This window comes from Grammomys surdaster, unplaced genomic scaffold, assembly GCF_004785775.1.
Source record: "Grammomys surdaster isolate TR1022 unplaced genomic scaffold, NIH_TR_1.0 215, whole genome shotgun sequence".
Lineage (NCBI taxonomy): Eukaryota > Metazoa > Chordata > Mammalia > Rodentia > Muridae > Grammomys > Grammomys surdaster.
Genome location: NW_021604660.1, coordinates 5,786,493 through 5,804,170, shown reverse-complemented (window position 1 = coordinate 5,804,170; position 17,678 = coordinate 5,786,493). Strand labels below are relative to the sequence as shown.

Below are 17,678 nucleotides of genomic sequence, written 5' to 3'. Positions count from 1 at the left end.
TAACCAGGCGCCCAATACGGCCAAATCCGTTCACACCGACCTTCACCATTTTGTCTACGGGATGAGGCTGGCACTGCACAAGAAGATGCGGCGATCTCTGGAACAGGGAGGAGCAGAGAGCCGGAATTTCTTTTCAAATCCTGTCTATTTGGAGTTTGGGAGGCTTCATGTATGTTCTTGGGCATCTCTTTCTTTAGGTTAGGAAAGTTTTCTTCTATAATTTTGTTGAAGATATTTACTAGACCTTTAAGTTAGGAATCTTCAATCTCATCTATAACTATTATCCTTAGGTTTGGTCTTCTCACTGTGTCCTCAATTTCCTAGAAGTTTTGGGTTAGGAGATTTTTGCTTTATACATTTTTTTGACAGTTTTGTCAATGTTTTCCATGGTATTTTCTGCATATGAGAGTCTTTCTTCTATCTCTTTTATTCTGTTGGTTTTGCTTGTGTCTATGACTCCTGATCTCTTTCCTAGGTTTTCTATCTTTAGGATAGTCTCCCTTTGAGATTTCTTTACTTTTTTCTACTTACATTTTTAGATCCTGGATGGTTTTGTTTAATTCCTTCATCTCTTTGGTTGTGTTTTCTTGCAAATGTTTAAGTGATTTTAGTATTTCCTCTTTAAGGGCTTCTATCTGTTTACCTTTGCTCTCCTGTATTTCATTTATGTCCTTCTAAAAGTCCTCTATCATCATCGTAAGAAGTGATTTTAAATCTGAATCCTACTTTTCCAGTGTGATGGGGTGTACAGGACTTGGTATGGTGGGAGAACTGGGTTCTGGTGATTCCAAGTAACTTTGGTTTCTGTTGCTTATGTTCTTGTGCTTGCCTTTCCCCATCTGGTTTTCTCTAGTGCAACTTGTACTCACTGTCTCTGACTAGAGCCTGTCTTTTCAGTTATCTTGCTTGTGTCAGAACTCCTCAGAGTCCAGCTGTCTCTGTGATCCTATGATCCTGAGATCCTGGGTGTAAGAGCTCTTGGGAGTTAGGCTGACTCTGGGACCCTGAACTCCTGCTGATCTGAGTGCAGTGGTTTCTCTGCTGCTCTGAATGCAGTAGTTCCTCAAGGATGGCTCAAGATGTGATGTGTTCATGGGAGACAACCAGCTAGTTGTTGTCACCAAACAAAAGGACCAAGTGAGGGGCAGAAGTGGAGTCGTATTCCGGAGGGATGTGGTTTGTGTGGGTGATGGGTCCTGAGTACCCCAGGCTGTCATGTGCAGCGCTGGGGTGTAGGGTCACAGGGGAGGGTTTTTACCCACTGCTCTGAATGCAAGGGGTCCTCTTGGATGGCTCAGGATATGGTTAAAAGGGATATGTTTATATATGCCATTTGTCTTTATTTCAAACAGCACATTTTATCAAACTTACTCATTTTGAACAAGGTGAATTATAGTTTAATTACAAGAATAAAGGGATTTTAAATTATTGTTTGATTGTAAATTAAATGAGAAGAAAATTGTGAACTATAGAATACTCAAAAAATGTATCTACAAGCTGAATTTTATGCTTTCTGTGACAGCATTGGTTTGTTTTTGTTGTTGTGGTTATTGTGGTTGTTGTTGTTTGGTTTCTTTTTTTTCGGTTTGTTGTTGTTGTTGTTTTGTTAATGAAACCAATGCTAGTAGCTCTCTTTTAAATTCATGTCATGGCATATAATCTAGGCATAAGTTATTCATTTTGTCCATAACTATTCTTTACAATTAATAGTTGAGAGAAATACCTTAATTTTAATATTAAACTGTAGCCTCTGGTTAGTACACTTTCATATAATTTATTCACCAAGTGATTAACATTCTATTCCTCATTTGTGTCCCATATGAATTTCAAGGGTATGTTTTTCATGTTACAAGAACATAGAAACCATGCTACTAGTTCCATTAGAAATTCATATCATGGAAAACAATAGGCACAAGGTAATAATTTTGTCTGTAAATTAGGCTTATTACTAATAGTTAAGCGCAACAAATACATTAATTTTAATATTATAGTACAACCTCTGGCTAGTACATTTTCATATGATTTATTCACATGGTGATTAAATTCTACTCCTCATTCATGTCCCAGATGAATTTCAAGGGGAAGTTTTTCATGTTTCTGTGAAATATCTTGTCAAATCTTTCACTCTGATCCACAGTCAAATGATGTTTCCAGTCTCCAATGGCTCCTAATGGGAGAAGCACAGAGAATCCCTAAGTAAACAGAACTCTACTGTCTATAACTCACCTGACACATCACTGAGCTCTTAGTAAGGACCAGTTGGATACCTTTCCTTAGATCACTGATTAGTAAAATAAACTTCAGTTTAAGAATGTAGTAAGTAGAGATCACCTGCTAATACTGCCAATATTTAGAAGCAAAAATCCATTAATATTTAAAATATATTAGAATTTAAAGCTATGTTTTGCAAATTCTTTAATATTTAAAATATATTAGAATTTAAAGCTACATTTTGCCATCTAACAATCACTAAATTGACAAAATACTTCTTCCTTCAAAAGCAACCTCATTAGATACAAGTGAGTTTTTTTTTTTCAAAAACAAAAAAATGAGTTCTCAAGATTTCATCAAGTAAAGACAAAGTGACACAGAGTGTCAGCGGAGCCAGTGTTATCATTTTACTAGACAAAATTTGAAATAGCCAGTTTGTAGTGGCACATGACTTTAATATCAGTACTCAGAAGGCAGAGGTAGGCAGATCTCTGTTAGTTCAAGGCCAGCATGGTCTACCCAGTGAGTTCCAGGACAGCCAGAGCTGCACAAAGAGACCCTGTCTTGAAAAAGCAAAACAAATCAAAACAAAACAAAATTTGGAATGATCACTGTATCATTTCAAAAGCAAATAGCCACTTGGTATGTTCAACTGTCAGAGACAACAATGTTAATTTATTATTTGCATTTGGGACAGATGGTGAGCTGTACTGGGTAAAACATTTGGTCTTGTTCAGAATGAGATCTGAGAGCTGATATTAAGTGGAAGAAAAGACAAACAAGAAAAGTTTCTGAAAAATATAAAAATCAAGAGATAATAAATTATAAGCTATTGCCATGATAATGGTGTTCAAAGCATATTACAAGAAAAATTTTCATTCTTATCAAGACCTCCTGACTTAAAATGAAATTATAAGGTTGTATAATGCCTTTTATCAAACTCAATTCATATGAGATAAATATATTCAGACATCATTATAATCGTTATAATGAAAACATGGAGAAACTCTTTAAACCTACCTCATTTTTAAATTACAAACATTGGTATAAGTGTGTTGCAGAGACAAGAGGGATATGAATTCAAGCCATGGTTGCCTGAGAAATACTGTGAATCTCTCTCTCTCTCTCTCTCTCTCTCTCTCTCTCTCTCACACACACACACACACACACACACACACATACACACACACACACATACACACACACACACAAACACACACACACACTCATACACACACATACACACAAACACATATACACACACACTCATGCATGAACACACACATATGCATGCTTACAAACTAACATCACCACTACTATCACCACCAAAATCATCAACAAACCAGAGCAAAGAAAGAGTAACAGAACAACAGCATAAGATGAATTAGAATCCTTACTTCTAACACATATATTGCCTAGGATAAAACTAGTTGACTTAAATAGTTGATTTGTGTGGGCCAAATGGAAGGAAATTAATATTTATTTAGTAAGTGAAATTGTCAGATTTTTGTATTAAATACTACTGGAAACCTAGACCTTCTATTGGGTAAGATATTTGATTCTTCCAAATACCATTATCATCTTGAGAAATATATTGGAAACACAGATTATTTCTCCTATACAGAAGCACTCCTGGAAACATGTAACATTTTTGCTACTACAGACCACTGAATATCACCTTTGCGAAGGAAACTTCCCATATCATTTCTTGTTCCAAGTTCATGTTTTATAAATTGTTCACAATTTGCCAGTGGGTCATCTTTCATGTTCTGAAATGTAGCTTGTCTCACAATAGCATCCACATCTTCTTCACTAAGTTCTTTCTCCAGAAAACTGCAGATTTTAAGCACTGAGCTTCTGAGGTCCTGAAACAATCATGAACTGAGAAATTACTAACATTATGGAGATATGAGTTACAACCAATCTTGTAACATGAATGGGTAGGGTTCACTTTTGGAATGGAAAAATTGTTCAACACAGGAAAATGTCATAGAAACAGAGTGAAAACACTGAAATGAATATTTAAGGCCAATGATACAGAATAGGCCTTTAATAGAACACAACATTTTGTGCCTCTGTAGCCTAAGCTATCTTGAAACTCAGTACTCTAGGCTGCTCTCAAAGTTAGAATGATCTTCTGATTTGTCTCATGTGCTGGGATGCAAATTGGAGCAACCACACTTCTCTCAACATCTTCCTGTGAGATAAAAACATCAACAAAGTGGTGAAAGAAGAAAAGTACCTCAACACAAAATACTGTGTATTAAATACTGATAGATAAAAATCACACTTAGTTGAGAAGAATGTGATCATTTTTACCTGAGGTCTGGTACAACCCAGATTTTACCCTTTCTATTTAGTATATTTTCTGGAAATAATAGGCAGAGCATTTTGGCCAACAAATAGAAATATAGCATCTGAATTAGAGAAACAGAAGAACATTTTCTCCTTAAAGCAGACAGCATGATCTCATATGTATAAAACTAGCAAATGCACATATAAAGAAATCTACTAGAGCAACAAGTTAACATAATTTAAGATATTGAATTAAAAAAACACAAAACAAATATTAATTCAAATTCTAAATAGTATCACTGGGTTATCTGAAAACAAAATAAGAAAAACTACATGAACTTTGAAATGGTAGCATTAAAAAAATGAAATAAAATGAAAAGTATATAAACTGTCTCTATATATAAACTAAAATATATAGAGAATATATGTAAAAAAAAAAAACTTGCCGTGTAAATTTAAGAATGAATTAAAATGGTGAGTGACAGACATATTGATACCAACAAAACTTTTGTGGAAAAAAACAGAAATACACAGAACACTATTCTTCACACATGAATTGGACAGTTATTTTAAATGTGCTATACACACTGATCCACATATTCAGTGCAGTCCTTATTAAATTCAGAATTACAACATAAAGAGATTCTAAAATTATGGAAGCAGGGCATAGAACATAAGACAGAGGAACTTATGGAGAAATATGAAATCTAAGACTTCGCAACATGCCCTAAAGAGATCACTAGAATTGAAGATATAGAAAATCACAGATCAGAATGAGGAAGAAAGAGAAAATAATAAGGATTGCAAGCAAGACTTGGGGAATAATCTTTTAAAATTAATCAGTTAAAATAAAATGGACAACAGAATATCATAACGGCAGTATAAAGAAAATTTTAAATGTGGACAGATTTAAATTAAAACCTTGAACAGAAACTACAGGAACTGAGGGAACAGTAGTAGAGACAAAAGAAGAGATATGACGCATGGACACAGACGTTAAGGGGGGGATTCAAAAGTTCAATTCAGGAAAATACTCAAGTAGAGACAGAAGATAAAGAAGGCTAACCAAAAATTATTAGAAAGCAAACTTTATCTGATTTTTAAAAAACAAAGACCTACAGACGATGGTCATCCATGGGGCTCTCAGCAATTTGATGGTAACCTGTGGATGTGTAAGAACTGAGGAAATTTAAGGAAAGTGTCACCAATTTTGAAGTGACATCAGATATAAAACAAATCCTGACTTTGTGGGCTGTTAAAAATAGAATAATCCCCCAAAACTGGAAGAATATGGCAAAACCAATACTAGAACCCACCACATACTTAAAATGGTTCTCATGGTGGTTAGAAGAAGCAAGGGAGATAGAGCCACAAAATAGAGCCAGAGGCAAAGAAATTTCCACAGATCAGTTGCTTGATGAAGGTCACATTGCTGAAGTAGAAGTGCAGTCTGTATATGAAGAAGAAACATTGTATTGTATTGATTGACAGCCTTAAAGTCCTGGGACAAAGTCACAGAATCAGGGGAAAGGTCCAAAGGAAACTTTCCCTGACTATTTGGAAAGGCTAACCTCAGCTGTAGAAAGGACTGTATCAGATTAGGCAATAATTGAGTATTTATCCTTTGTAAATATAAATGATGAATGCAAAGAAGTAATCAGACAACCACTGAGAACAAGGTCAGAATCAGTAGATGAGGGGATTAGATATACACCTGATGTTAGACCTCACTTGCCTGATATGACTGTAATCGAGAAGCTGCCTCTAGAGACCTAGAGGTGCCCTAAGATTTCAAGTGTTTTGATTGTAGTGAATAGGGCCATCTCAGAAATAACTGCAGGAAAAACAAAGTAATTCCAAAAGGGGTCCTATGCCTTCTGGACTATGTCAAAGGTGTGGCAAAGGTCAACATTTGGCTAAGGGATGCATAGTAACAACAGACAAATCTGGCAACACCCTACCAAAACCCTCCCAGGGGGACCACTTGCAGACCCCAATGCCAGGCAGGGAGTGCTCTCTTCCTCAGGACAACTAAACACCACAGCTTCAAAAACAGATGTTGTGAGAACAGATAACAAGGCTGAGGAAAGTTTTGAAGACAATTCAAAAAACCTAGAAGGGAGCCAACAATGAATATTTTGGCAAACGTCTACAGAAGATCAAAGGCCATAACTAATAATACTAGTAAACAATATTGAAACTAAAGAAATGGTTGACAATAGAGCATTATCTCCCCAAAATCTTGGCCTGCAATTTGCCAACTTCAAGAAGTATACATCTAATTTCAAGGAGTTGGTACTTTATGCCCCCCTCCCCCACAAAAACAAAACAGCAAATGGCTTAAATGTACAAGACCTGAAGGGCAGATAGGAAAATTGAGGCCATTAAGTTTTGGGGAAGAGATCTATTACAGTAGCAGAAAACATTGATACGTTCTCAGTTTCAATGTCTGGCTAGAAAACCTGTCAGGCTCTTAATAAAAAAATTAAATTACTTAGGGAACATTGTTGAAACCTACAGACTGCCCAGGCTATCCATGAACATGATACAGCAGAATCTGACAATTTAGTTCTATTCCAAGGAGCCACTGATAATAAGATACCAATAGCTTTACTACTAAGGAGCTTGACTGACCAACCCATTAGGATTGATCAATGGTCCATGACAAAAGAAAAACTACAGGCATTAGAACGGCAGGTCCAGGAGCTCAGCATATAGAAGAGTCTACCATCCCTTGGAAATATCCAGTATTTGTCATAAAAAAAAATCTGGTAGATGAAGTATGTTGAGAGACCTTAGAGCAATTTTTAAGATAATTCAGTCAATGAGTTCTTTACAGCCTGGAATCCTATTGTCTTCCTTGTTGCCTAAGAAATGTCCTATCATAGTGATTGATCTAAAAGATTGTTTTTTCATAATTCCTCTACATGATCGTGATAGGGAAAGGTTTGCTTTCTCAGTACTTAACCTCAATAGAGGTCACTCAATAGAAAGATACCACAGGAAACTCATGCCCCAAGGAATGTTTATTAACCCTCTCTACTTTGTGTCAGTATTTTGTACAACAGCCACTGGGGATGATTCACAATTTCCAGGATCCATTTTTTATCATTATATTGGCGACATCCTATTGGCTGTCCTAGATATAAATATTATTGAAATAATGTTTGATGAAGTAAATAAACAACCTTGCCTTACTGGAGATTGCATATCATCCCTGAAAAAAAAAGAGGGTGCATTCTATCAATTATCTAGGATATAGAAAACGTGTGCAAAAGGTTAGACCACAAAAGGTGCAAATCAAAAGAAACCAATTAGGGACCCTTAATGATTTACTGAACTTATGGGAGATATTAACTGGCTGCAGTCTGTGATTGGCTGGGCCACTCAAGAGCTCAACAATTTATTTCAAACCTTACAAGGTTATAAGATTTAAATAGCCAAAGAAATTTGTCAACCTAGGCCTAGAAGTAGTTAGCTGTGGTAGAAAGGAAACTACAAGATACAGATCTAAATTATTTTGATCCAAAGATGACCTGCATCTTAGTTATCTTACCTTCTACTCATTCCCCTACAGGATTTCTCATACAGAGGGAAAATTATATCTTAGAATGGATATTTTTAGCACATAAACAGAGAATGGAACTAAAAACCTACATTGAGAAGGTCTGTGAATTGATACTAAAAGGAAAACTGAGGCTTTGACAATTAGTCGGAATGGATCTACGTGTAACTATGGTTCCTTTTATTAATATACAGATTACCTCATTATGGGCACAAGATAAACATTGGTAAAGAGCAAGCAGTAATTTCTTGGGAGAGATTGACAACAGATACCCTGAAAGCAAGGTACTTCGATTCATAAAAAGAACTAATTGGATTCTCCCTCATATAATAAAGGTAATTCCAATATCTGGAGCCTCTACATTTTACACTAATCCCAATAAATCAGGAAAGATAGGATATCAATCAGAAGATGTAAGGTGGCTGAGAGTCCCTATAAGTCAGATCAAATTTCTGAATTATATGCAATTCTCATTGTGTTGTCAAATTTTCAAGATATTTTAATATAGTAACTGACTCTCAATATGCAGAAAGGGTTGTTTTACTCATAGAGACTGCTGAACTTATTCAGGATGATTCTGAATTGACTTCACTATTTATTCAGCTACAGCAAATGATAAGAAATAGGAGTTAGTCACCATATTTAACACACATAAGATCCCATATAGGTCTGCCAGGCACTATGGTGCAAGGTAATAATGAAATTGACCAGCCACTGATAAGAAATGTACTAGAGGCTTCAGAATTCCACCAAAAAACCCCACCATTTTAACAGCAACAGTTTAAATAATGATTTTTCTTACACTTGGCAACAAGCAAAGGAAATTCTGAGGTAAAGTCGTACTTCTTCATTGTGTAACCAAACTCCATTATCTACAAGATCTAACCATAAAGGTACCCAAAAAATGAAATTTGAAAAATGAGTGTCTTACATTTTAAAAAGTTTGGTAAACTGGAATATGTGCATCATACTATAGACATACATTTAAGATATCAATGGGAAACTGCTTTAGCTTCAGAAAAGGCTGATTCTGTAATTACATATTTGTTAGAAGCTATGGCCACTATGGGAATACCCAATACAAATTGAAACAGAAAATGATCATGTGTATATCTCTAAGAAGATGAAGCAGTTTTTTATATCTTAAAATATAAAGCATTTTACAAGCATATCACACAATTCTACAAGACACAAGATGGTGGAGTGATCTAATCAAACTTTAAGAGCGATGCTTGCCAGATGCAAGATGGGAAAAAACAAAACCACAAAGATAGATTACATAGTGCTTTATTAAGCTTAAATTTTTAAAATGTAAATTAACAAAATACTACAGCTACTGAAAGACATTGGGTTGTGGAAAAATCCTAAACTAATTCAGCCTGTTTATATTAAGGATATTCTAATGTCTGGATGGAAAACTGGAAAAGGTATTTTACTGGGGGAGGGGTTATGGCTATATTTCTACAGGAAAAGAAAAGCTATTGGTTGCTTCCAAGTTAATAAAAATCAGATATCACAAAAGGAGACCTCCTGGAGACCTTGGAGACAGAGAAGAAATGGAAGATTAACAGAATCAACAAAATAGGTGATGTATATGTGCTGATGTCTCTGTCTTTGTGAATGGAGACAGCTCTGGAACTAGCTGAGACTAAAATATCTATACACAGCCAATAACACTTATTTGGTGCAAAATACCCATGACTTGTTATTACAGACCATCCTATAAGGTGACAAGTATAGAAATTTATATTGCACTTTGATTATATGATCAAATTGATCTCTAAAGAAAGGCAGTCATCTTTCTTTGTCATCATTAACCAATCTGTGCAACATGCATGTTGCATATGAATGTGTTTACAGAACTATATGTTGCTTGTAAGTTTATATACTGCAGGATGAAAGAAGAGAAAGACATCCCTGACAAGATTCACACTTTCGAATGCTGAGATTCTCAGATCTTCTATTTCTGCTCCTTGTTTAATTCTACCTCAACTACATTGAATCTGTTTCTTGTGCCCTCCTCCAGCCTTAAGCATGCCTGAAAGACATTGTCTACCAAAATAAACTTTGCCAAAATAGGATCTAGGTGGAGTCATCCACCCTGGCTGCATGTACAACTTCCTACAGGAACTGAGAAGAATAGACTGCTGGTTAAGCTTGCCTTGTGACGAAATCAAGCTGAAAAAAAGGATAGGTTCCCTGGGCTTTTAACCTTGATCAGAAAACTTTGACTTGGCTCCATGTTTCTCCTGCCCCTCCATCTCTTTTTCATTTCCAGCCTTTCTTTCAGGTGAACCCAATTTGTATTTTACCACTGAGTGGCTACAAATATATCTGAACAAGGGACATGAAGATGGGAAGAATGACTGAGAAACACTGTCTTGGGTGGAGCTCCACAGAAAATGAAAAAAGTAAAAATATCTCACACTCAGTAAGCAATAAACAACATAGATGCTAGTGGTATTTTATTTTTTGGAGGCTCTTGATACAGATGCAATAAGCAGATTCAGCAAGGCTGAAGAAGTATTAACCTGACTCTGACTTTATCTAGGGGTGACAGCAAAATTTTGCATGGAGGAATCATAGAGAGGCCTTCATCACAGTCAGAGCGCTGCCTCGGGCGAGAGGAGCAGGTTTAGGAAAAATTGGGGAAGTTAAAAAATCAGGGCTCCGAGAAGTAACTACTATCAGTAGCCGCTGCTACACCTCCTAAAGAAGGAGATGAAGTGTTAGACCTTGAATGTGTGTGAGAGAGAAAGGGTTTTAGAAAAGCTGTTGTCCCCTAACTGTGATGTATTAACAAAAGTGAAGGAAAATGGATATAAGCTATTTCAGAGCTCTCCTAGGAACAGTATGAAATCAGGAGATGTCTTGTTTTCTCTCTGGCTCCTACTGGAAAAATCCATAGTTCTGGTTTATTGTCTGGTTTTGGCATGCCAATCTGACCATGTCTGTCAAAACTGACTGTTTTATATTAAGTCTGTGTTTTTGTTTCATTGTTTGAATGATGGTTGTTCTGTGTTTAATATTTAAAGAAAAAGAGGGTTAAAACTCTATCTGCTAGCTATCCACCCCTTGACTTAGGTTAATGTGTTTAAAAAGCAGTCACAATTGGCTTTTGGACCCCTGTACCTGTAGCTAGGAGTAAAGAACAGCAGGGGAAACCTTTCCAGGAGCTGAGTGTCTGTATAAGCTGCTGTTAAAGAGGCCAACAGCTTTTAGGCTTCTATGATAAACAAACAAACAAACAAACAAAACGCTGATGGCTGTTTTTCCTAGAAAAATCTCTGTGACAGTGGTTATTGTGTTCATCAGGTAACAAGGTGCTTCTTTTGAAATAACAGCTTGAAAAGGTTAGAAAATATTGTTTGGTTTAAATATATAAGATGTGTATCTACTCCATTTTTGTTCTGACTGGTTTTAAAAATATAAATATTGTTCTGCATGTCTTAGATACAGATTAGTGGCTTATAAGTTATTGAGTATGATTGAAATTTGTAACATTGGTAACAGGAAGTTGGATTAAAACTAGTAACTCAGGATTGGAGTCATTCAGACAATACATGGCATGAGCCAACCCACAAAAACAAGTCTCCAAAAATCCTAGATACTAGATTTATAAAAGATAGGATCTAGGGCTGAGTTTCTTTGGTGAGGTATTGGAGGCTGCACAGTTGTGTATTCTTGTGCAGGAATTGGCAGCCAAAAACTTTTTACCCTGGGGGTGATGCACTTGGTGTTGACTTCGAAAGACTAGATTGAGTTTTGCTTTTTAAAGTTGTGGTTGCTCTAGTGTTGCAAGGGAAACTTAGAGGTATGGTTGAATTGTCAGTGTTTCATTGGCTTTAATTTGGAGTTCAATCATGGGCTTGGATTTTTTTGACTTACCAATGTTTGTAGTTGAGAATAGAATTGAGCAGGTGGAGATGGTTGTAAGAGTAATAACAGAGTTAAATTCAGCTGCAGAACAGTACAGGCCTGCTGCCACTTTTAAACAATCTTTATTGGATACAGTGGGAGTAGCAAATTTAATCCTCAAGATTGGAAAACTATATGAAAGACTACTTTGTCAGGAGGAGATTACTTACTTTGGAGCTCTGAATGAAGTGAAACAAATAAGAGAACCATCATGATGAATGCTCAGACAGGTAAAGCAGATTGGAATATTACCATGCTTCTGGGAAGGGTAAATATGAAGGTAATGATAATTAGATTGGGCTACCTGCAGGAGTATATGCACAGATTGCAATGGCTACCTCTGGTGCTTGGAATCAATTACCACTTAAAAGGGATCTCAGTGGAAATTTACCTGATATCAAACAAGGTCCTGATGAACCGTTTCAAAATATTTGTGGATAAGCTGCTAAAAGTGGCTTGGTAGAATTTTTGGAGACCCTCAGACAGGAATTCCTTTTGTTATATAACTAGCTTATGAGAACACTAAACTGGCCTGCCATGCCACCATCCAGCCATACAAAGCAAAGACCTGGATACAGTCATCTTTGTGCTGAACTTGGATCTTCATACAATTATTGGTTTGACTATGGCTGCTGCATTACAAGAGACCACTGTACAAGCAATGTTTTCACTGAGACAAGTGAATAAAGGATGTTTTAAATGTGGACATTTGGATTATTTTAAAAATGATTGTCCCAGGATCAAAGGCATGAACAGACAATGAGGTCATGCCCCATGAATTTGTTTTCAGTGCAAGAAGCGTAATCACTGGGCCAGGGAATGTAAATCTAAAACAGATAATCAGGGCTATTTCTTATTGGGAAACAAGCAGAGGACCCATCCTCAGGCCACAAGAAATACACAAACAGCAACTTATAGGGCCATGAAGCTGTTCCCAAGGCAGGGAAATTCATTTTGGAACTTATCAAAGCAACACCACGAAGTGCAGGACATCAGTTTCACTACCTACACAGTACTGACCACAGAAATGGGAGTTCAGATGCTGCCTATAGGAATTTTTGGGCCCTTTCCTTCAGAGACCTGGGGATTACTTCTAGGTCAAAGCAGAATTATTATAAAAGGATTACATACCTATCCAGGTGATATAGATAATGATTATGTGGAAGAATTAAAATTATGGCTGCTTCCTCCCATGGCATTTAACTGTACCTGCTAACAAAAGAATTGCTCAACTTGTTTTTGTTTCTTTGCAACTGCTACCATCCAGATTCATTAAAAGTAAGAGAGAACAAGATGGCTTTAGGTCCTCTGATGCACACTGGGTTCAATCTATTACTAGTAATAGAATTAACCTCAAATTAATAATTGAAGGGAAATGTTTTTAAGATTTATTAGACACTGGAGCTGATGTACTCACTCACCTAAAAGGGATTGGTTATTCTATTAATCAAATACCAAGTTCAAACTTAAAATTTATGAAAGGTAAATCAAAACTAAGAACTAATGGGATCATTACAGCCTGGCTGTATTGCCTGGCTTTCCAGCTACTATTCCAGGAAATGGATATAGAATTATGGATTAGTAGCATTGTTTTTATACTGTTCTTCTGCATGGTGACTGTGGGGGGTTTGCATTTCGTGCGTCTGCTTATAATTTTGAATAACCCATGAAGTAATATCATTAAAAGGGTTTGCCTCAAAGAATGGCCGATAGCCCTTCATTTTATATATATATAAAAAAAATGTGTTTCTGTTTTGATACAAGAGGTTAGGACCTTGAAACCTTCAGTGTATATTATTCATTATATGGAGGTTTTATTAGCTGGTTCATCTGAAGGAGATTTATTGAAAGCCTTTGCTCACATACAATGAGCTTTAAAATTTTGGGAAGTGCTTGTTGCTCCAGAACAGATTCAAAGGCAATATCTTTTTGAATATGTGGGGTCTCAGTTACAGTCTAAGTAGATTTTGGCTCAGAAAATTCCAATAATAAAGATAATTGGTTCTGGAGAGATGGCTCAGGGGTTAAGAGCACTGTCTGCTCTGCCAGAGGTTTGGAGTTCAATTCCAGCAAACAGATGGTGGCTCACAACCATCTGTAATGGAATCTAGTACCATCTTCTGTATTGCAGGTGTACATGCAAAAAAAAAAAAAAAACACCAGATAGTTTACTTTAAATGATTTTAATAGTTGTTAGGAGATGTTAAGTGAATAACACTTCATCTTAAGTTTACATCAGGAGAACTTAAACATGTGTTTGATATTCTCAAGGGGAATGCGAACCATAGTTCCCCCAGAAAATTAACTGACGAGGGACAAATAGCTTTGCAGAAAGTAGAGGAAGCTGTTCACCAACAGTTATTTATACAGAATAATCAATTGTTGGCTGTCCCAAAGCAGTTCTTGGGCAAAAGGGCACCATTATTGTGGATTCACCTTACTTCATCAGCAAGTAAAGTTTGAGCATCCTATTATGAAACACTTGCCATGTTAATACAGAACTGTAGGATAAAATCATGAAAGTGTTTTGCATGAAATATTTATTCCTTATTTCAAACATCAACTAAATTTGTTATTGCAGAATGTGGGATGGAGGACTGTGAAAGGATAGAATGGTTTCAGGTAGAGAACTGGCGAGAGATGGCCAGAGATCCAACAGGTATCCCTGCAAGGAACAGCATACATTTTGCCACACTCACAGACTTCAGGCTCCTGACACAAGACCGAAGACTTCCATTGATCTAGGCCTTTCATTCATGTAGGGCAATGCCCCTACCAGCCCCTTCACAGGTACAGGGCATGATTACAGGCCACAGAGCCTCAAGAGATCTCCATATTAATGAGGTATCTAAAGGTCAGAGGGCATAGCTAAATAAGTATTCCTTCCCAGACTCTCCTGCTTACAAATGATATTTAACCTCAGGCCAGCCCTGAAGACACGGGATACAGCTATAGCCACTCTCCACCATTACGATAAACCTTTTAAAACCATGGACTTCTTTGCATCTTTGTGGCCTGCTGTAAAGAACCATAGTGGGTGTCTTCGATTACTGAGCCACTGCCTGATCTCCCACCTGCAGGACTTCTCTGCATTTCAGCCACAGAGCCCTGACAACTCAAGCCAGCTTGCCAAGCCAGCCTTGACCTAGCCTAGTGAGTTGCTGTGACCAAGAGTTTCGACCCCATAGGGTGCCACGTCTCCCTTGCCCCTCTCGGCCATGGCCAGTCCAGCCTGTATGCCTCTGCATCTCAGTTCTTCTGTTGCTCCCAGCAGCATCTGGGAGCCCAAGGACAGAGACAACCTGTCTCCCAGTCCGCTGCTTTGGCGTGGAGACCCCCAACCCAGGAGCTCTACTTCCATGGGACTTCAGGCTGAGACCTCTCTATGCTCAAGTGGAGCCCCGCAACTTCTCATAGCCCAGCATCCTCATGGTGCCACATCGAGTGAACTCAGTCAAATCCCTGTGTATCTGCTCCCCAAGCCTCAGTTCCAGCCACCTGGGGTGGCAGAAATGCAGGATCCATAACTCATCCCAACAGAACTCATTCCCATGAGCAAGCTACAGCCCCACAACTGGTGTTCAGATGTGGACATAGCCAGCTTTAAGAGTACCTCCACTGGTGCCCACAAAGAACCACTCCATGGAATTCAAGAACAGTGAGTAACTCCCGGCCTAGTTCAAAAGACTAGGCCTCTGTCTATCTCCACTCCCCCCTTTCACTCTCCATATGTTCCTGGCCAGTGTCTTCCCTTTGACTCTTAGCTACAGTTTAACTTCTGCCTAGTTCAAAACAGTAGCGCTCTCTCTCTCTCTCTCTCTCCCCCCCCTTTCTCTCTTTCTCCATGTAGTTTTTGGCCAGCTTCTTCCTTTTGATGTTTATCTACAATGTCCAGCTCAATGTCAAGATGGCAGCAACCCCCAGCCTCCACTCTCTGCACTCCCCCATCCCTACAGGGAGGCTTCTACACAGCTAATAACTGCCTGTCAGGCCACAGCACCAGCTGTGACCCTTGTTCTAAGACTCTTTTCTTGGGGTGAGACATCCCCTTTCCTTTTGAGACAGTTTCTTTCTCATGGCTGAGAACCCCAGGCCAGGCCTGAAGGAACTGCTCCCAGGAGCTGCCGGCTCCAATCCAGCTACCATGTGTCGCCCCCATGTATCAGTCTCTTATACAGTCTCTCACTCTTTCTAGCACTGACTCTCCTATCAAACATCTATGTCTCTTCCTTTAAGCTTTTCTTCAAGGTTGGCCTTTTTTCTCCTCTACATTTAAGATTTACCAGCTAATAAAAACAAACAGGAAATACGGGAGACCTCTCTGCTAGAGCACCCAGCCACCACATGGCAGAGCAGACACCACATGGCAGAGCAGGCCCCTTCCCCACTGCTTCTACACCCATCAAAGACAACAGAGAAACACACCTGAGACCCTTAACACAAGTTTTTATTCTCCCTAACAGAAATACTTAAAACAGTGTTTGTACTTTTTAACCCAAAATTTTCTTGCGTTTTATTTAAATGTTTTCTTTTCTACCTAACATTTGTGATATATGTCCAAAATTTTTTCAACCTTTTTTAGGTTTCTTTAATGTTCAAAAGTCATCTATTCTACTTCCATAGGTCAAATCAACTATGCTAGTCACCATTTTTCAGCCCCTAATTAACAACTAGTTTCCTTTTACAAACAAACTATTGCTGCCTATCCCAGATACATAATTAACATGTTTTTCTTTCTCAAGCATCCAAAATGGACTCAAAGGTGCCTTCTAAGACTAAATTTCCTCAAACACCCTTAACCTTCTAGGATCAGAATTACAGACCATGATGTACTTGTTCACCCACTTTTTGTAGATATTCCCCTGCTGGGGTTCTGCTCCCCTGTTTTGATCACTCTACAGGTGCTCTGACAAATCCAGTGGATACAATGCCATCTCCTAGAACCTGCCTGTGACACCAAGCTGCCTTCTTCCAGACACCTCATCTGACTAAAGACTTCCAAGAGACACACACACTGAGATCCAGAGACACAAGCTGAGTCCTACAGAAGACAGACCTGGACCTTCCAGCTACAGATGAACTCTCTTCCCAAAGCCAAATGGCTACTAAACTTGGGAAAGCTTACATGTTAGTAAGAAAAAAACATAATATTTATCTAGATTAATCAGATGTCATTACCCTCAAACAACACAATCGTAAAACACTTAATTGGTTCAATGACCTCTTGCCTTCCCAACCCCCAACCTTGACTCTCCTTAGTCTGTGACTTAATTGTGCTACCCCCCCTATAGCCTACATAGTGTTTTCTTTTGACTTCCACCTCAGCTGAAATGTTCACTACAAGTGACACAGTCACTCCAGTGCTGTCCCTCCTTATTAAAAAAGAAAAAGGAGGAATTGTGGGGTGAAGGACCATGAAAGATAGCATGGTTTTGGGTGGTGCACTGGCCAGAGATTGCCAGAGACTCAAGAGGTATCCCTGCAAGGAACAGCATACATTTTGCCACACTCACAGAATCCAGGCTCCTGACACAAGGCTGCAGACATCCATTGATCTGCACCTTTCAGTTGCATAGGGGATCGCTCCTACCAGCCCCTCCAGTGGTAGAAGGTGTGACTACAGGATATAGAGCCTCAAGAGATCTCCATATTAATGAGGTATCTAAAGGCCAGAGGGCGTAGCCAATTA

At 38.1% G+C, this 17,678-nt stretch overlaps 1 pseudogene; it reads right to left on the bottom strand.

Annotated features, from left to right (window-relative positions):
* Positions 1–2,045: 2,045 nt before the first annotated feature.
* LOC114625297 overlaps positions 2,046–17,678 on the bottom strand; it is a 28,750-nt pseudogene continuing 13,117 nt past the window's right edge.